Source organism: Coregonus lavaretus, assembly GCF_964263955.1.
Source record: "Coregonus lavaretus genome assembly, chromosome: 31".
Taxonomy (NCBI): Eukaryota; Metazoa; Chordata; class Actinopteri; order Salmoniformes; family Salmonidae; genus Coregonus; species Coregonus lavaretus.
The window spans coordinates 32914845-32935890 of record NC_140018.1 but is presented as its reverse complement, the minus strand read 5'-3'; the positions used below and the strand labels follow the sequence as shown (position 1 = coordinate 32935890).

The window sequence follows — 21046 nt, the reverse complement described above, 5'->3', positions numbered from 1 at the left end:
GGGGCTCAACACCCTTTCCTCATTTTGACTGACCATCGGAACCTGGAGTACATCCGGGCAGCTAGGAGACTGAACCCTCGCCAGGCTCGGTGGAACATGTTTCTAGCCAGGTTCGTATTTAAAATCACGTACATCCCTGGGTCCCAAAACGGTAAGGCAGACGCCCTGTCCCGGCGGTATGACACAGAGGAGAGGTCCGTTGAGCCCACTTCCATACTACCGGAGTCTTGTCTAGTGGCACCGGTTGTGTGGGAGGTCGATGCTGAAATCGAGCGGGCGTTGCGTACCGACCCTAGCCCTCCACAGTGTCCTGTGGGTCGGACGTACGTTCCGCTCGAGGTTCGGGATCGACTCATTTATTGGGCTCACACATCACCCTCCTCTGGACATCCTGGTATTGGCTGGACAGTGCACTGTCTTAGTGCTAAGTACTGGTGGCCCACGTTAGCCAGGGATGTGAGGGTTTATGTCTCCTCCTGCTCGGTGTGCGCCCAGTGTAAGGCGCCTAGACATCTGCCTAGGGGTAAGTTACAACCCCTGCCCGTTCCACAACGACCATGGTCTCACCTCTCGGTGGACTTCATCACTGACCTTCCCCCCTCGCAGGGGAATACCACTATACTGGTCGTTGTGGACCGGTTCTCTAAGGCCTGTCGTTTGCTCCCTATGCCGGGACTTCCTACTGCCCTACAGACCGCCGAAGCTCTATTCACCCACGTTATCCGGCACTACGGGGTACCCGAGGATATTGTGTCTGATCGAGGTCCCCAGTTCACCTCCAGAGTCTGGAGAGCATTTATGGAGCGTTTGGGGGTCTCGGTGAGCCTTACCTCGGGTTACCATCCTGAGAGTAATGGGCAGGTGGAACGCGTGAACCAGGATGTGGGTAGGTTTCTTAGATCATACTGCCAGGGCCGGCCGGAGGAGTGGGCACGGTATGTTCCTTGGGCAGAAATGGCCCAGAATTCCCTACGCCACTACTCAACTAACCTAACCCCTTTCCAATGTGTGTTAGGTTACGAGCCGGTTCTGGGACCATGGCAGCAGAGCCAGATCGAGGCTCCTGCGGTGGATGAGTGGGTGCGGCGCTCGGAGGAGACGTGGAACGCTGCACACGTCCATCTGCAGCGGGCCATCCGTCGTCAGAAGGTGAGCGCCGATCTCCACTGCAGTGAGGGGCCGGTGTACACACCTGGTGATCGAGTCTGGCTCTCTACCAGAAACCTGCCCCTCCGCCTGCCCTGCCGGAAACTGGGTCGGCGGTTTGTGGGGCCGTTTAAAGTCCTGAGAAGATTGAACGAGGTGTGTTACAGATTACAACTGCCTAGTGACTATCGTATTAACCCCTCGTTCCATGTGTCTCTTCTCAGGCCGGTGGTAGCTGGTCCACTCCAGGAAGATGAGATCAGAGAGACTCCTCCGCCCCCATTGGACATCGAGGGGGCACCGGCGTACACCGTGCGGTCCATCTTGGATTCGAGACGTCGGATGGGGGGTCTCCAATATCTCGTGGAGTGGGAGGGGTACGGCCCGGAGGAGCGGTGCTGGGTGCCGAGGAGGGACATCTTAGACCCGTCTCTTCTGACTGAGTTCCATCGTGGTCATCCCACGTGCCCTGCTCCGCGTCCTCCTGGTCGTCCTCGAGGCCGGGGTCGGCGCACGGCTGGAGCCGCGCGTCAAGGGGGGGTACTGTCACGGTTTCGGCCGAGGCTGCTCCTCCTCCTTGTTCGGGCAGGCTTCGGCGGTCGTCGTCTCCGGAGTACTAGCTGCCACCGTTCTTTGTTTTCGATGTTTGTTTGGTTTGGTCTGTTTGGTACACCTGTTCATGTTTAGTGTTGATTATGTGTCCTATAAGTTCTCGTTGTTTCTGTCATGTGTTGTGTGTAATTGGTTTCACCTGTCTGTTGGTGCTGTTCACTTTTTGCCAGTCGCTAGTGTGTACCGTCGCACTGTTGTTTTCGTGCGAGGTCGGTTTTGTGTTTTACGCACTGTTGCGTATTGTTCGCCTCCGGGTTGGTTAGACCCGTTTGTTATTTTGTCTTTTCAAGTAAAGACTGGTTTGACTTAGCTCCTGTGTCCTGCACTTGATTCCGCACCACATCCGCATCAGATACCCTGACAAGAACATTCCGGAATCTGATCAGACAGCTGAGGAAGACAGTCTATCAGAGGTACCTCATACACATAAACAGGACTCCAAGGACAATAACCTGTGGTCTTCATTTGGTGATACAGTTTTTAACATTGTCAGTGGTGGGGAATGAATAGCTCATGTTGCCGGTTCAGAGGAAGATGACGAGGATGATGACGAAGGTGAAATGACACCAGAGGAGTCTCCCAAAATTGAAGAACCCAAGGAGTCAGAGGAAGCAGAACAGCCACATGAGCTAATCTTTGAGGAACCTGCAGACTCTAATTTCAGTGAGGATGCTGTCAAAGTACCTGATGAGGATTCCCAGACGTTGCAGTTTGAGGATGAATCTGAAGAAGGTGACATTGAACCTTCAACACCTCCTGCTGATGAGGTAAGTCCCTTTGAACACACTAAGGAGGCTTTAGCAGAGAACCTTACAGTAGATGACAGCCCAGTCCCTAAACAGCTCTCAAAGACAGACATGCTCTCAGACTTTGATAGTAAAATTAACGAATCAGAGCAGAAACAAGCTGTCGAAGAGTCACAAGTAGATAATACATTGAAACAGGGTGGTACAGAGCTTTTCAGACGATTTCGAGAACCATGCCAGAAGGTCCCAGATCTAAGTAAAAAAACAATGGTGAAAGAGAGCCATCAAGAACTCCTCATAGAGGAGGAGGATTCAATACACCTAGAGGGGGAAGAGATTGAGGAAGAGTTGCTGGAGGATGAAAATGCATCATTGTGTTCATCCAAAACTGAGCACAGTGATGAAAAGGACAAAGACAGTCTATCTGAATTTGGGTCAGAGCAACCCAATAATGATACACAAACCGATGTTGTATCCAGTGATGTGTTGGATGTGGTCCAACACGACGAGGCAATTGACATAGAACCTAAGGTGCATGAGACTGAGAAGGATGCTGAAAGCCACACACCCTCACTTGAAGAGAAGGTTCCGGATCCCTTCCCAAGCAAAGAGCCGAAATACAGTGACGATGTGTTGAGGCTGACACTATTGCGAGACCACTTTAAGGAGGAGGATATGGAGCGCTTCCAAAAGATTGTGGGTCTTCAGAACCTCTTTAGGGTGGAGTTCCTGTTCTCTGACCTGGAGCAGGAGCTGAAGGCTGCCCGGCTGTCCCAGACAAACACCAGTGAGGACATTGAAAAGGCGCTGGAGGCCATTTTGGAAGCCTCTGAAACACCAATCCTGGATGAGATTGAGAGGATGCTGGATGCCCAGGAGAACACTGACCTGCAGCAGGAGGCTGGTGAGTTTATTGAGGAAGCTGCCATCTTGGACGACTTCCAGGAGTTGGTGTTCACCCTGCGTCAGAAGTACTCAAACGCCAGAAACAGTGCTCCCTTGGCAGTTGGCAGTCAACTACACCCGGACACAGGTAATATTGCTTTTTAAAAATCAGTTTAAGTTAATGTCAGAGTACAGGAGAATTAAAACCTTTTGTTAAATGCATATTTGGAATGTGTCATACATTGCTAATGAGATGATAATAATGCCTGGAGATTTGGTTTGCATAATAAGCTGTATTTATGAAATACCCAAGAAGTACAACAAAGTAAATAGTAGTCTGTTGACAGAACAAATACACATCCTGACAATGCCAGTGAGATTGCAATGCATTAAAATGTACTCACTGTTTGAACCTCTGAATGTTTCAAAAGATGGGGAAATGTCTGATGCGGAGGAAGAGAAGACATTCCTGACAAAATTTATTCATGACAAAAATAATTGTCTAAACATTAACAATGATTCATATTTGTTCCTATTTAAGTGGTATTTGCATTAAATGTGCGGTTCAAAACATGGTCCAAGGTCAAATAGGGCAGCAGGTAGCTTAGTGGTTAAGAGTGTTGTGCCAGTAACTGAAAGGTCGCTGGTTCTAATCCCCGAGCCGACTAGGTGAAAAATCTGTCGATATGCCCTTGAGCAAGGCACTTAACCCTAATTGCTCCTGTAAGTCGCTCTGGATAAGAGCGTCTACTAAAAAAAAAACTTTTAAAAAATGCCTGGAATACACTGTATTATTCTTCTTCTTCTTTGGGCTTTATGGTGGACTACAACCTAAAAAGGTGTATTGCCGCCACCAACTGGATGGGTTGAAACCAAAACAAGGTAAAAATAAAATCCATACGTGATAGGGAAACTAACTTAATCCACCCAAATAAAAATAGTACATTGACAAAACAAAACTCCTATTTCTTCCTTCTTTCAATTCTCCATATCTCCCTTCTCAGGCTCTAGGGCCTGAGACGGTGGTACGGCTTGTGACAATATTCCATGTAACTCCTTCGTCGAGAAATCTTTCAGCCCCAGGAACCTCTCCGCCGCTTCTACAATGATTTCTATCTTCCTGGACCTTCTCTCCACCTTGGCAGTGCCATTTATCACCATAGCTATAAAGGCCACAAAGTCCACCTTCTTAACCTTTAAAATGTCAGGATCCTGCTGGTGAAAGGCAACTCCTGCAGCCTGCAGTGAAGGCCTTTCCATTTTACATTTACATTTTTGTCATTTAGCAGACGCTCTTATCCAGAGCGACTTACAGTTAGTGGACTTCAAGTGCACCATTCAAACCCTCAACCCTTTTACCAGCTGCTGCATATGATACGCTCTGGATAGCCCTGACTTTGGCTTGCAGGGATTTGTAGTCTTGCATGATGTCTACTTTGATGCTAATTAGCATTTTTCGAATCTGAGAGTAAATAGAGCCGAATATATTGATAAAAGTCATCTTGTCCAAGAGCGATTTAAATGGTTATCAAAACGTCATGCCAGGGTAAGCCTACACGAAACACAGCCCTTATTTTAAGTGTTTCTAAAATTCCCTATAGGAAAAATGAACGGTGGAAAAACAATTGGAACCATTTCCCTGTTTGACCGCTAGGTTTTATGGGTATTATGACACCTCCACTGTGGGGCTCTGTAGCAGGGGTAGGCAACTCTGTTCCTGGAGTGCAGCAGGTTCTGCAGGATTTTGTTCCAACTAGGCACCACACCTGACCAACTGAGCTAATTGATCAGTTCAGTGATTGCCTAAATTCAACACACCTGCTGTTCCAGGTTGGTTCAATCCAGAATATGAAGTGTCTGCGGCTCTCCTGGACCAGGGTTGCCTAGCCCTGCACTATAGGCCTATAAATTACATATTGGCTTATAGAGAGAACTATTCTAGGTGCCGGAATAAAGTGGGGTTGGGATTACTCAATAGGGTCTTCATTTTAATTTGACTTTATAACAAGTGGGCTTCGTGTTCGAATCTATTTCTTCCTATTTAACCCTCCCGTTGTCCTAGGGTCAAAATGACCCGCCACTGTGTTGAACCAACTTTATTAAATTTTTATATTTTTTGGATAATTTGTGAGAAGGAGGCAGTGAGACTTTAAAGAAAGTATCACTGCCTCCTTCTCACAAATGATCCAAAAAATATAAAAATTTAATAAAGTTGGTTCAACACAGTGGCGGGTCATTTTGACCCTAGGACAACGGGAGGGTTAAGAAATAAAAGGTAGGCCTACCTGTTTGATGGACGAAATTATAGGCTATACTATAATAACATATATATAATAATGATTTAACAACAATATAATGGAATAAAATAGAATAGAATAAATTAGGGAAGGGAGTTGGTCGCAGAGGTCTGGTGTTGGTGGAAGGACTGGTAAAGGGTGGACCTAGTGCTATAGTAGGAGTTGACTGTACTGATAGTGACGCTGTTGTCTATGGTGATAAGAGTTAACTGTGGAGTCGACCTTACTGATAAATGCATAGATCAGAATAATTTGACAAAACAGATTAATGAAAATAAGGCTGTTGAACCACCAAATCTGAAACATAAATTGAATGGGGTGGCAGGGATGTTGTGGAGGATCAGAAAGTTAAGACTCAAAAAAATGAGGGGAATTATCATGCTATTTCAATGGCAATACATTCCATTATGCAGCATAATGAAAAGTGTGATTTCGAATTTTGGGAGGAAGTTGCCAAAACTTTGCAATGGCCAATTGGAAAACCCATTGTCACCAAACGTAGTATCAAACATTTTAGGAATATGTGGGACAAGAATAGAGGTAACATTCAGTTTTGTTAATCAGATTGAGGAACAAGGTTGAGTTGACCAATCCTTTGAGCCGTCACCCATATGTAATGAGATAGGAGATGAGGATGACAGCATAAACTTTAGTCAGTGCAACAGTCAAAGACAATAAACTAACTGATACAAAAACACCAAACACAGAGGGGGGAGGAGAAATGCAGTGAAACGTAAATATGGTGAGGAATGTGTCACACAGCACAAGAAACCCCAAACACTTTTGTTTTTGTAAATCACCAAATAACAGTAAACAAGCAATGATTGTATTGGCCTATCTCCAGATAGTCAAAAGGATGTAGCATCTGCTACTTTTCTATGCAACTCAGAATCATGTTGAGTTCAAGTACAGCCATTGTAAAATGGATTTAGTCTTAAAGGGGACTGTGACACATCTATACAATCTATTGCTAGTGACAACAAAGTGATATTAAACAAAATGGTAAAAGAGAACGTAAATGAGGTTCAGGTACAAAATCTTTGGTAGGCTCAGTGCCTCACATCCCTAGAATCATGTAGTTAAGTAGGCCTCAAACAGTACTGGGGAAAATCTGAATATTATTTATGGGGGGGAATATAGATAATTTTAAACAATAAAGGCAATACTTGGGGAGATATTGACCCTGAATATGGAATGGACCAGCACAGTTGACCAACATCACTTTTATGGGTTGTAAGAATAGGCAGAAAGAGGTTCATGTCTTTGGTATTGGCCTGTAATTAGTTGCAATGCTTTTTTGTCATTTCATTTGCAATGGCATGTGACTTGGATCATTACCATCATTGATGGTCCTCCCAAATATGTTCACTACCGGGCTTCCCTGGACCTTGATAGTAGAGTGGCTACTATTTTGAGAACAGAAAAAATAAAATAAGGATAGCCAACCCTTAGCGTCCTCCCTCAACTCCTGAGTGGCGCAGTGGTCTAAGGCACTGCATCGCAGTGCTAACTGTGCCACTAGAGATCCTGGTTCGAATCCAGGCTCTGTCGCAGCCGGCCGCGACCGGGAGACTCATGGGCTGCGCACAATTGGCCCAGCGTCGTCCAGGGTAGGGGAGGGAATGGCCGGCAGGGATGTAGCGTTGATAGAGCATGGCGTTTGCAATGCCAGGGTTGTGGGTTCGATTCCCACGGGGGGCCAGTATAAAAATAAAATAAAATATTCACTAACTGTAAGTCGCTCTGGATAAGAGCGTCTGCTAAATGACTAAAATGTAAATGTAACTAGGCATTTATTTGATCAATTTTGACTTACTTTTAAAGGTTAATATAAATGTAGTTGAGGGACGATAGCCTACCCTGAGACTGTGAGAATCATATCCTCTCTATATTTGCTTAGTTTGTTTTGGTACCCAGTGCTTGAAAAATAATCTACATGTTCTTTTGAGGTATCATAATAAATCTGCGGGAGTCAGATAGGCAAATTGAATGGAGAAATCGAGTGGGAAATTGCGCTCACTTGTCAGTAAACTTGTGGAATGTTTTAGTTCTATCCAACAAAGACGTGATAAACCCGAATCAGAATGTATATTGTGATGCAATAATCATATTTTATTCAGCGTTCTGAATAGCCTAGTTAACATCAGATAGCCAGCTCACCTGTCAAACTAACGTACGGTAGCGTCGCGATGGATTCGGAAGAAACAACCCCTTTACCCACGTTGCCCCTGATGACAGAATCTGATCAACTGTCTGTCTTCTACGTATTATTTCTAACGGAACTTCAATATGTAAGTAGTTGGCTACAATGTTGATACTGCCAATGTATGGAGGATATCTTGTTGAACTCTTTCTATAATAGCTATTGTAGCTAGCTGGCTAGTCAAGTCTTAGGCCGCCGTATGGCTGGCTGGCTTGCTAGCTACATTGAAACTGAATCATGTTGGCAGCTTCAATGTCTTGGGGAATGAACTTGTCCTCCAATACCTAATGCGTTTCCCCAATAGTTGCAGCCTAGAATGGATCACTAGATTGCTCTTTAGTTTCGATGTTTTCAAAGTGGAAGTTGCCAGCCCTCTTCCTCATAGAAAACTAAATGTCACACTTACCAGACTGGCAGTATCTGTTCTTCCTCTATCTGTGTCTCAGATAGAGAGGTGTCTTCAAGTTGTTGAACTATCACCTGAGGTTACAGGTCATTTAAATATACATGTGGCTCATGTCTAGTGATGTTATGCAATAATCTGTTTTGTTTATTGCCCATCTTACAGGGTGAAAGGGCACACGATGCAATATTTTGCACTCTAAATCCTAGGCCTAAGGCTTGTTAGTTAGATCCATGCTGTGGTGATTCATTTAGCTAATCCCTGAATTTCACTGAGCGACTGCGATGGAAGTTCTGTGTTGTGCCTGTATGCCACGTGCATTGTGCAAAGGTCTCCATGGTTGGACAGTGTTAGGGCTCCAGGCCAATCCAATCCCCATTGATTACGTAAGGATAAGGCAAATATTCTCTCTTTATTGATTTTGATCAACAACTGGGTTATAGGCTAGGTCTATTTCTAAACCCACCTTGATTTGATCTGAAGATGTGCTTCGCATTGACTGAGAGGGTGCTCAGTGGGATAACCATTAGCCATGCTTTTAAACAGAACACTGTAATGCCTGATGGTTTAGTTCAGTGTTTAACATCACTGATTTTCCTCTGTCATCTCAGCCCAACTATTGCCCAACTTATTTGCTAAGCCAGACATGTGCTGTAGTAACACTGATTGGGCCTGTGTGTCTCCCCAGATGGTCACCTGCCTGCCAGAGCAATGGAAGCCAGGTCCAGACTTCTACGGCGTGTCCTGGGAACCCGTGCTGGTCACTGCAGGTGCCGGGGTCATCGGCTTCCTCTTCCTCCTCTGGAGGAGCATTCTATCTGTAAGTCCTTGTTGTACAGTCACTGCTTTCATAATTTCATCATCTGAATGCTTCATGTTATTCTATGATGTATCGTATGCTACTGTTGAGGAGGCTGTTTGCTGCCACTTTTCTTTTCCCTTTCTCACAGGTCAAAAGCAAGTCATATCTAAGTAAGTTCTTCTACTTCTCTCTGGCAATTTATGGTGCATAGTGAATCCTCATTCATATTGCCTACAGGCTGGTGTCCTTGTCACGTGTAAACCATGTCTGAATTCATACTCTTGTCATATGTTTTATTAGCTACTGAAAAAGAGATGACGGACAGGATGGAAAGGCTTGAACAAGAGAAGAAGGAGATACTCCAAAAGGTCGCTGAACTGCAGCAACAGGTAAGTTGCAGAGAATTTTCACTGACCAAGATCCAGAATTTTGGGTTCAACGTGAATTAAGGGACATAACAATGTTTTGATAATGTATTTCTACTGGGTTCCCCTCAGGGCGAAGAACTTAAAGAAAAGCAAAAGCAATCTGAGAAATCTGCCACTTCATCTCTGGAGAAGATCCAGGAACTGGAGGTGAGTCTCTAGGAAATATTATCTTGATCACACATCATTGTCATGCTGACTATTTTTTAGTAATTTTTTGTTTTCCATAGTGTTTGAATTGACACACCATTTTATTTTTCTATCCAATAGAATATTGTGCAAGAGATGGAGAGACATAATGAGCGCCTGGACAAGGAAAATAACTTACTCGCCAGATCCTTTGACGATGAGCGAGCCAATACTGCGAAACATGAAGATGTGGTGAGTAGTATTGAGCGATTAGCCGGAATAAAAATGTTCCCCCTGGTTTCAAAACAACCAATTGTCTGACATCTGTTCAATTCTTTTAATTCAATTAAGTTTGTTTTATTCTGTGAGCTCAATGTGCCGTTTCTCTAGAGAAATCAAATCAAGCACAAACTTTGAGACGTTGTAGGAAGTTTTAATTTTCAACAGGCAAATAAATATTCAACATAGTTTAGTGCAGAAAATTTGGTAATTGACTACAGAGAGGAAGGGACAGCCTGCAAACGAGAGAGATAACCGCCCTAGAGAGCAGTTGCTTCTTGATGTAGACAGCATAGGCAGCTACTATTAGCCAGCTACTAGCCTAAATAGGATGACTCGTTGGTGAGCACAGAGAAAGATGGTTGTCATTATGCTTATCATTATCTTTGCCCATAGATGTCTGAAATGGACAAAACCATTGAGAAGTTGAAGCGCAGCAGGAAGAAGACCCAGGACGCACTCTCAAAGGTATAGTTCATATAAGTGAACATGCCCAATGAAAACATGTCAAATATGTTAACATTGCAACAATCAAATGTAAAGTGTCCATTTCCTTTAATTATCCTTGTCATTGAATCTGTAGGCTACCATTCTGATGGATGAAGCCAAGCTCCGTGAAGATGCCCAGAAAGTCCAGCGCCAGGTTCTGGAGAAGGATATTGCCACCCTGAAGGAGGAGAACCTCTCAGTGAGTACCAATACAGAACAACGATTCACACTTGAAGCCTCATGTGTAGGACTCATTGGCCATGCAGGGCCTGCATAGAACTGTCTTTATGACCTCATTTCCTTGTTACAGCTGCACCATGCTGCCAAGTTGTGGGAGGAGAAGCACAGGGAGATGAGCGAGAAGATCAAAGTCTACCAGAAGTCCCAGAAAGACCTGGAGGATTCCCTCGTTCAGAAGGACCACAACGTTGAGGTGAGTTTTTTTTTTAAAGTTACGATATTGTTACACCGCATCAATTCCTTTTCACACCTTCTCAAACGCACTCTGATGACAAAGAAACATGGCACCTGTATTATGTTAAGAAAAATCCTTCTTCTTGACTGATTCCAGGGGAAAAGTGTAGTGTATAATTGGTGGTTCTCTCCCTCTCTGGCAGGTTTTGTCTGACCTGCTAGGAGACCTGGAGGCCTGCGATGATCTGAAAGATGGAGTTGTGGCTAACGGGGAAGCTTCTAATGGTAAGTCATCTGACACAGTGTCCTAATCAGAGGAGGCTGGTGGGAGGAGCTATAGGAGGACGGGCTCCTTGTAATGTCTAGAATGGAATAAAATGAATGGTACCAAACACATCAAACACATGGAGACAACGTGCTTGACTCCATTCCATTTATCCCATTACAGTGAGCCAGTCCTCCTATAGCTCCTCCCACCAGCCTTCTCTTATGTTTTTTACATTGGATAAAAGTAGAGACTCAGAGCTAGAAAATTGTATATCATACACTACAGTTGAAGAACAATGGGACATTAATTCTGCTTTGAAAGTTGATAAACTTGTAACCCCACTTTTGAGAAAATGATCAATTTAATGTTTTGGTTCACCTACTGGAGAGCCCCTCTTTGTCTATACCCATTCAGCATCGTTCACACCCTCTTAAGCCAATGCCCCACCCCTCTCTTTAAGGATTCACATGTGCTAAACAGTGAGTACTGTAGTGTACTAAACAACCAAAGATTTCAAGACTAAAGGGTAGTTTATACTACGTCTATCGACGTGTCTGTAGACAGTTGTCGCAGTGACATCATGAACATTCTATTGTCGTCCGACATCAAACTTGTCGTTGTCGTTATGAAAAAGTATAAACACAAAAACAACAGGCTGCATGACATCAGCAGCCTGGTGGTCCAAAATAGCATAACTGTTGTATTTGACCACCAATAAACCCATCTGTTTAAAAATGAATTTAGTTATGTCAATCTAGCAAACCAGGCAACTAAAAGCACATTTCTAAACAATGTTTTGGTTAGTTTCTAGCTTGTTAGCAGCTAGCTAATGTTAAGTTAGCTGGCTAGCCAGTTCAAATAATGACCATATCATATAGCTGACAACGTCTTAACTTTAGCTAATTTGTATTCATTATTACAGGAAAATAAACTCCCAACAAGATCATTATTTACAAGTTAAGGGCGAGATAATTACAGAAAATAGCTTACGGTTGTGAGTGTGATGAAGTAAAAGCAGGCATTCTACTGGAGAATTTTAGAACTTGGACACTGTCTCGTTGGCCTAACGTTATATCCAAATTTGACTTTTGTGCCGGTCATGTTCTTCACATTACCATCTCTGGTAAACACACACATTATATAAAATAAAATCAACGTTTATTTGTCGCATGCACAGGATACAGAAGGTGTAAACGGTACAGTGAAATGGTTACTTGCATAGTGGAGTCTTTTGTTTAGACTAGCTAGCTAAACAATTAACCATAATTCTAACTCGACATTACTACCCTGTATGAATCTGCTGGTAGCTAAAACTAACCAACTAGGTTCAATGCTACCTAGCTAACATTAGGCTATATCTAGCGGTGCAAATGGCTCTGAGATACAAGTAATATTACTACACAGATCATACACGTAACGTTAGCTAGCAAGCCAGCCGGCTAACAGTAAGCTTTATTTTGCAATGAAAACGACTTTCTGACAAAATTAGAAACTTATAATATGGTAAAATGTAGCTAGCTAGACTCTCTTACCTGAATACATGGATGAACACTTCTCCCTCTGTCACGGATGCCATGGTTGCCCTTAGTTTGAAGATGTAATCCGGAGACGGGTGTTTTATACAACTGCCTTCTTTCTGTGTGTTCTCTTTTCGACTCCCTCCACATATTTGCAATCAAACAACAACATTTTCTCCATCTCCTTAGCTATCATACTATGCTTCCACTGGATTTCAAAGCTCGGTTCTCCAGAAAGTGGAGAGCATCTTTCAAAAAAGCGAACTTAGAAAGGATTACCTACACATACTGAGAAGCTCATGTTATAGACAGAAGCCTGCTACATGGCAGACCAATCCAAACTCATCTCATTATGTCCAGCCCATCCATTATCTCAGCCAATCATGGCTGGCAGGAAGGTTCCTGTCTTTTTCCGTGGCTAAACCAGCTAGGCTCGTAATTTAACAATTGTATTCGTATTTACAGATGGCATACAAGTTTGTTATTAAGGCACATGAAAGTTCACATGTTCCAGAAGGCATTTCTGCCAAAAAACTAATTTTGATAAATGTTTACATTCAAATGCCTCTCCTGTGAAGTAGTGACGTACGACATACGCCTAGTTTCCTGAAACGTGTCAGTAATGTGTTTACAATTATGTTTGATCCATTTCAGACAAGCAGACCGTCATCCAAAACCGCATTAAGCAAATGATGGACGTCTCTCGGGTAAGACTGAGTTCATTCTTGAACGGACCAACATTTCTGTGTACCTGAAAGCCAATAAAACTGATGCTCAGAACCAAGAAGTGTGTCAACTCTTACGCTAACTTTTGGCACAACTTACCACAGGTCCAGACCACTCTGTCTGTCGTGGAGGAAGAGCGCGATCGCTTCATGACCAAGCTGCTGAACAAAGAGAAGGCCAGGAAAGAGCTGGAAGGTATGTCAAGCACTTTATCCCAGCAACTAGAGTTTGAAATGCATCACTCCCTTTTCTCTCTCAACACTATCAACTTGTTATCGCCACAGAACAATATCAGCAGCTGGAGCATGACATCTTGTTGGTGAAAAGTGACAGGAACCACCTGGAGAACCAGTACAACACCCTGCAGCAGAAGAACGAGATCATGACCGAGATGTACCAGCAGAAGGAGAATGCTTTGCAGCAGTAAGTAGAACCAGAAGCAGTTCAGTTCATGCGTTAATACCGTTGTAGGGTTTGTTCTCAGTGGCACCACAGCATGTAAAAAACATTGTTCAATGTCTTTTACTGTATTCTTTTATTGTGAAGTTTGAGGTTTTCAAATGCACTTTAAATTGAGAGTTTGATTTAATTTGTGTGTCACCTTTCAGGAAGCTGACCAAGGAGGAGTTTGAGCGCCGCAACAAGAAAGACATGCTGACGGAGGTGGACGGCAAGGCCCTAGAGGCCGAGGAGGAGGTCAAGGTGTATAGGCAGCGCATCAAAGAGATCCAGGACGAGCTGAAACGGACCGAGAAGTCCTACAAAGCCCAGATGATTGAGCAGGAGCAAAAATCCCACGAGAGCTGGGTATGTACAGTACAACTTTATTAGTCCATTTGTTACAGAAACAATGGAAATGTGTCTTTTTCTCATTTCTCAACCCCCACCGATGGCACATACAGTAGGACAAGAACATTTTTTAAGTCTACTGTTTGGCCAGTAAATTGTAAGGTGAATTTAGTCCAAAACAGGAGATTTTAAATGTCTCTCTTTCTTCTCTCTAGTTGATTGCACGTGCTGCTGAGCGAGCTCTGTTGGACGAGAAGAAGGAAAGAACTAACCTTCGTAACAAGTGAGTGCAACACTAATACAACAGACTCAATTGGGCTACACCAATGCAGGGCTCTAGGCTTATTCAGTTGATGGCACCAGCACATGATTTGGTCGCACCAATTTTTCGCCACTGCACAGAGATGGTGACCTGACCTGTGTCCCATAATGTACCTGCATTCCATACAGAACCAGGCTAATAATGACTAGCCATCTTTTAAATTAGCATGCCCTTGTGTTCCTACATTGATTTGGATATATTTACTCAGGGTTCAACGTGAACTGTTTTATAAATGCATTGGGAAGCATGCTTTCTCTCTATATTCAGCTAGTAATAGGCTACATTTGGATATTAATTAATGATGTATTAAAAAGCTGTATGATATAATTTTGCAATGTAAGACATTATTCTATTCGTTAGAATTGCACTGCATTAATTGCAGAATTTTTTTTCTAAAGTAGGCCTGGTTTTTTAAAAGATTTTTTTACATCTCAAAATAGGACATTGTCCCTTTTAGACAGACTGCTTTTCAAAGCAGAGGTCAATATGTCTACAGTAGGCCAGCCAAGAGGAATGCTAGTTTTCTTTTTGTACACTATCAACAGTAGCCAGTATAAGAAAATAAATAATCCTGTGACAAGTAAGACAACTGAGATGGTAGTCTAGGATTCAAAAAGTAAGATATTTCATCTAACATATCCAGGGAATGCATGGTTGGTATTTTGATGTGCAACCTGTCGAAATAGAATCCAAAATGATCCGATTTATTTTTGGACAACTTTGTGCATATTGGCCTAGGCTATATTATTCACCACCTGAGGATGTGGGAACTCAAAACACTTATCTAGATTGCTAACTCTAAATATGATAATGTTACTAGATAGCCAATGTAGGCTAATTCATTAATATATTAGCGAATGTAATGTCCTACAAAAACCTTCCAGCTCTAGGCCTATACAGGCTACTTGATGTAGCCTTATTCACCGCAAATGGCGCGCTCCGCGGCGCATCAAAACCATATACTACATAGCCTACTCCAGTTGTAAAGTGGTGCCATGAACTCCATATTGAGAGGTGAGAAATGTAATTATATACTCACAGAAAGCAGTGACTCTCCTCTCTGTAACTAGAACAACAGTAGTTGCTTTGCAAACTGTATTTTTCCCGCAATTGCATTTTAAGCAACGGTCATATGGTTGTGCTTATTAGAATGCACCTCTCACCTATTGCTCACTCAAAATGGGGACAGGCAGATCCGTTCATATGGTCTATTTTTGGTCAATTGCACAATCATAATAATAAAGAAAAAATAAGCAAATTGTGAACCAAAAACTAACGTGACCCGCTAAAAAAGATTCACTGGCACCCTAGCAACCAATTTAAAATTGGTCGCACTGCCAAGTCAAAGGGTTGCAAATGCAAGTGTTTTGGTCGCAGTTTTGAGCCCTGAAATGCAGTAAGCTATATTAGTCTAGGTTTGGAGGTACAGTATTGAGAAGCTAAATGCCTGTTCTCCTTTTTACCCTAGACTGACTGACATGTCCAGCAAGCTGAATGAGCTCCGTAGGCCTCTGTTCAAGCCCACCCCTGGGATGGCTCCCATGCCTCTCCGACGAGGTAAGAACCAATCCTCAGAGTTCCCTTTGTTATTTCGTGCTGGCGACTGGCACGTCTGTGGCGCATTCAGTAAGGCAAAATCATCAGAATATAACTTGCAGATAGAAATTAAATGAATAGGGCTGAAATGACTCTATTCTTGAAGACAGAGAATCATATATTTATATCTGAACGTTCTGTAACGTTCCTGAACTGCCCACTGTGTTTCATACCTGGCAGGGCTAATTTCTATTGTCTTGTCGGTTGGATTTCAGCTGTGACTGCATTTCAGATTAGTTCTTGGATGTTTTGACTGTCTGATACCCCATCTGCTGTTTGATCTCTACTTTCTGAAATGAATGTTTTCCTGATGTTTCGATTTGAATTCCTTGAAGCTGGTCCAATGTGGAGAGACTGACAGCGGTATTTGGCTGTGTGGTGTTGGTTGTGTGTTTTGTTGTTTTAAAGGTTGTTAAATGCTTTTGCTAAACAGGTGATTCGTACGGGCCCTCACCTGTGAGTGGCGGTGCCCCGTCCCCCCCTCTCATGATAGAGGGTCCCGGGCGCCCCCCCTCTGCCCCCGTGGGGCGAAGGAACGAGCTCTACGGTGAGACTCCTGAACCCCCGCCCCGGACAGCCTTGGCCCTTCTGATTGGCCGAGCAGTACCATCCCTCAGCCAATCAAACCCCTCCTTGTTCACCCTTGTATGCCCCGACTCGCTGCTCTCTTTTTCACCTTTCCTTTTTCCCTTTCTTCACCTCCCCTGTGGTGTTTCAATCATTTCCCTTCCTTATTTTTCTTCCTACTGCTCTCATCCTGCTCCTAGTTGGTACCCACCTCTGACCTTTTCCTCTTCCTTTTTTTTGTCTTCTGATTACTTCCTTTTTGATTTTCTATGACATTCTTTCATGTCTCTTTCACTGCCATCTTTTATCCCTCTACTGCCATACCCATCTTTCTCACCTGTGTTTGAGTGTCCAGATGATCCAGAATGTTCCCATGCCTTCATTTGCTTTCACAATTTGGAATAACGCCTCTTGCTCTTCCAGTACTATGGTGTTGTTTTTGTTGTGTTCAGCTGTTGTGAGATCATATGTAAGGGGCAACTCGTTAGGTTACAAAAGCTTTAGCCTTTGCTTTATTTTTTTAAACCATATGAGATGTGGTATTAATATTTATCCGCAAGTGTTCTAGTTCTAGAGGAGTAATACCATGACATGACCAAACATTTTCCTCGGACTGCAAATAGACCAGACTTTGCTATAAATAGATGGTAGCATGAACCAGCAACGTGGTCTAGAGTCAGGTCTCTAATGACAACCAGGAGAGCCAAGATTAGCATTCGAGAAGATGAGAATATGGCATCACCGTGTATTTTGTGTCCAATAGGACCACGACCTCCATCTGACCCTCACGGCCGTTACCCTCCTGACCACAAACACCCAGTGGCTGCTAGACCTGGTAGAGATTATATTTGTAGTCACTGAGGGTTGATGTAGTATTATTCCCTAATTGTGCCCTTATCCTAAATCTCCTCTAATCATTCTGCCCTTTGCTCCTCCACAGACACAATGGCCCCACGTACATCCTCACTAAGCAATCTGGACTGCTCGGTAAGTTTCAGTCAATTTCCACAGCTTATTTGTTTCCTTATTACGTAACCATGTCAGGAGGGAAAAAGTGACATGGAACTAGAGAAGGAAAGTTTCAATGAAACCCCTTCAGTACTTACTGTGGTGTGTGCATCTCTCCCCCCTGTTCCTCTATCATGTGGGTGTGTTTGCACTAAAGCAGACCACTCCACTAGAGGCAGCGTCACAGGCTGAGGCCCAGGCCTCCACAGAGAACCCAGAGGCAGTGAGTATTATGTTCCAGGCAGCGGTGGCAGGGATTGCGGATGTGTGTGTGAGCATGCTTACCCCAGCTGTGGATCAGTGGCTGGAGTGGCAGGCAGCTGGGTAGTGGCTTCACATGGTTGTCAGACTTAACATTGCTGGCTGGATTCTGACATGCGTAGTTACTTGTCTTAAGGCGCTTACAGACGGGCCTCGGTAAACGGCAATTGAACCTCGAGAAAATCCTGTAGAGACCAGCGGTCCCCGGTTGTTGTCAGTTCGAAGGTTGTCATTAAAACATTGTTTGATTGGTTGGCAAGATGAACTCTGCTCATTGGTCACCCATGTGCCGCTCAAGACTTCAGCTAATTTAATATTTTGAAGCCTTGAGTGCCGAGCCAGCGGCGCCGCTCACTGGAGTGAGTACCACGACCCGAGCCACTAGCAAAACTGCTAGCGTTTTGCCGCTCTACTCCCATTTGAAGTCTGATACCTTCGCCGCTTACCGCGGCCCGTCTGTAAGCGCTTTTACATGTTCCTTACATCAAGACACCCTCCCTCTGACCCCCACTGAGTGAAATGGTGGCACTGTTCTACAAAGCCTTAACTTCAGCACAACTACATGATGGATATCTCAAATGTGTTATCATTTAAAGCTGTGTGTGTGTTTGAGGTTAATGCTTTGTGGAAACGGTCCTGATTCCCAAATCAGTGTGATTCTTGTGGAACTGTGTAACTTGACTTATTGTGGGTTATTGTTGTCTTTCTCACATGTGCATGATTGTGTTTGTTTTGTTCTAACCTAACGAAACTGTTTGAATCACATGAAAGGGGTCTTCACTGTTGGTGCCAGCAACAGGGCTACAAGCACAATGGACATATTGCTATTCTTCGTTTTAATGTTTCTTGTTTGTTGTTCCTCCAGAACTCTCGACCTCAGGGTCCTGGCTCCCTCCTGGTCTCTCCCATCAGCTCCCCCCCCGACTCAGGCCCCGGCCCCCTCAGACCAATCATCAGCTATCCCTCTATCTCTGCTACCGTCCCCCTCCCGGCCCCGGCCCCCACCACATCCCTCCTCCCCCACCCCCACCCTTCATGCCTCCCGTGTACCGACCAGACAACGGACACTCAGGCATGATGCCTCCCGGACCCCCACCACCTAACGGACACCCGCCTGGTCCCATGATCCCACCCGAATATCGGCCTCCACCACCTGGTGCTTACAGTCCCCCTTCCCCACACAACCGGTGCCCTCCTCCACCTTCTCACTATGGACCGGTGCCTCCCCCATTCGGTAGGTGGTGAATTCTGGCCCCCAGCTTTTACCTCAAGTTGACTCTTTGCTATTAGTATTTCAGTTGTGGTTAGTAATGCTATTGTTATGTTGGTACTATGGTATTATATTTGTTTTCCCTTCTACCTAGGTGTTTCCAGCGGCACTCCTATGGCCCGACCCATGGGACCCCCACGTACCTACGTGCACTATGGACCACGTGATCATTCCATCCCACCCCAGCACCTGCCCCCTTGGGCGGCCCCATACCCTCCTCACGGCGGCCCCAGAGACTTCCCTGGGCAGCCCCCCATGCAGCCACAGGCCCCCCATGGCCATGACTCTTCTGTGGGCCCCCAGCCCGGCATTGGCTCCCAGGGCCAGGGGCAAGACTACAGCTCCCAGCAGGCAACAGCTGCCCCCCAGGACTCAGTCAGCTCTGCCATGGCAGAGCCTTAGACACCCACCAACCGTTAACGACCCGGCTACATTTAATCAACCACGATTCATCTCTTTATTTTTCTTAAAGTATCTTTTCTTAAAGTATCTTAAATGTTAGTGTTCCTATTAAAGCATCAGAAAATCAATGTCTTATGTTTCGTATGTTTGAGTAGTGACTGAGGCTTGCCACTCTGCAAGAAGGCCTATTGTGCAATAACATTTATATTGTATGACTGAGGATTTTCAGTTTTTAAAAGGGTATTATGTTGGTTTTGTATTAATTTCACAATGTTATCATGGTTTCCTATGGAAATTATTAAAAATAAAGGGGCCCCAAGCTTTTAGGTTGCTTGCGCTGGTTCTAATCCCCGAGCCGACTAGGTGAAAAATCTGTTGATGTGCCCTTAAGCAAGGCACTTAACCCTAATTGATCATGTAAGTCGCTCTAGATAAGAGCGTCTGCTAAATGACTAAAATTTTTTACAAAAAATGTATCAATAATTTCAGAAGTACCGTATTATCTTAACTCTTCCCAAAACAGTCTCTTCAGAATGAACTGAAAAGGAAGGTTGTGTAAATTGATAGTCAGAGATGTATTTACTATTCTTAGGATATTTTATTAATAAAGCTGGTAAAAAGTACTGCAGTTATGTTATCTATTGTTCATATGAAGCATATGACAACTCTTCAGATCCATTTTAGTTTAAAGGAAATGTCTGATAGTGCTCAATGTATTTGTTTTGTATGGATAGCTATATTACATGTGAAAAGCCATTAATCACCCACTAACTGAACACCTGTCATATTACCTTCACATTTGTTTGTCTTTTTTTTGTTCTTATGTTACATCAGGGATGCATCACATTTGTCAATTTATTTTCAAGTAAAAAAAGAACCTGATATTTCTTGCACATGATTAAAGACCGTATTTGCATTACATTTATATCATTGCGCTCAGATAATGTATGCTTTGGTGAGAAATATTTGTTTAACTCTGAGTAGGTCCCAGAGCGTTTCTTTGTACCCACAGACAATATTTACTGCTACCAAAACACTTGACTGATTTGATTATTAATGGCATATCTGGAATGGTATTATGTACACTGTTATCAAGGCTGTCAAATGATTGTATAGTTGGGCTCTGCTCTGCCTTATACAGTATGTGAAGCCATAAATGGAGTTACTGAAGGTTAATCATGATGACTAAGTGAATTTTCTGTCGGCCACACCCTACACTTGAATTTGCTCTCTTTGTACATGCTATCAATAACAACTACAGTAATACCCATCTGTTTATTCCTGAAGTGGTTAATTCTGGTAATTGCTATGGGCACTCCTGCAAAGCCTTCACTAGTCTTGCATGACAGTGGCTATGGTAGTGAGCATCAAATACGTGATCCATTGTGGTTCAATTGTGACTGACTGATCTACAAATAATTAGCAGTTTATTTTATGATGCAAGGTCATTTGTAGATCAGTCAGCAGTCACCTGCAATGTCGAACAAGCC

At 43.8% G+C, this 21046-nt stretch overlaps 1 protein-coding gene and 1 pseudogene across 3 annotated transcripts in view; one reads left to right on the top strand and one right to left on the bottom strand.

Moving 5' to 3' along the window:
- The window catches only part of LOC311106358 (axin interactor, dorsalization-associated protein-like), a 44397-nt gene extending 35763 nt beyond the window's left edge, over nt 1-8634 (bottom strand). For both annotated transcript variants that reach the window (XM_084148696.1, XM_084148697.1), the window contains exon 1: nt 8296-8634. The gene's annotated coding sequence lies outside the window, so the exon portion shown is untranslated. The remainder of the gene's footprint in view (nt 1-8295) is intronic.
- LOC311107159 (transport and Golgi organization protein 1 homolog) lies at nt 2319-20732 on the top strand (annotated as a pseudogene). The gene is made up of 22 exons: nt 2319-3545; nt 7834-7977; nt 8981-9112; nt 9243-9264; nt 9395-9483; nt 9592-9669; nt 9790-9900; nt 10324-10395; nt 10511-10615; nt 10727-10849; nt 11034-11115; nt 13270-13322; nt 13446-13536; nt 13626-13764; nt 13950-14148; nt 14346-14413; nt 15921-16009; nt 16482-16595; nt 17379-17450; nt 17556-17602; nt 18750-19118; nt 19249-20732. The product of its transcript is annotated as a transport and Golgi organization protein 1 homolog (transcript).
- Nucleotides 20733-21046: the final 314 nt, after the last annotated feature.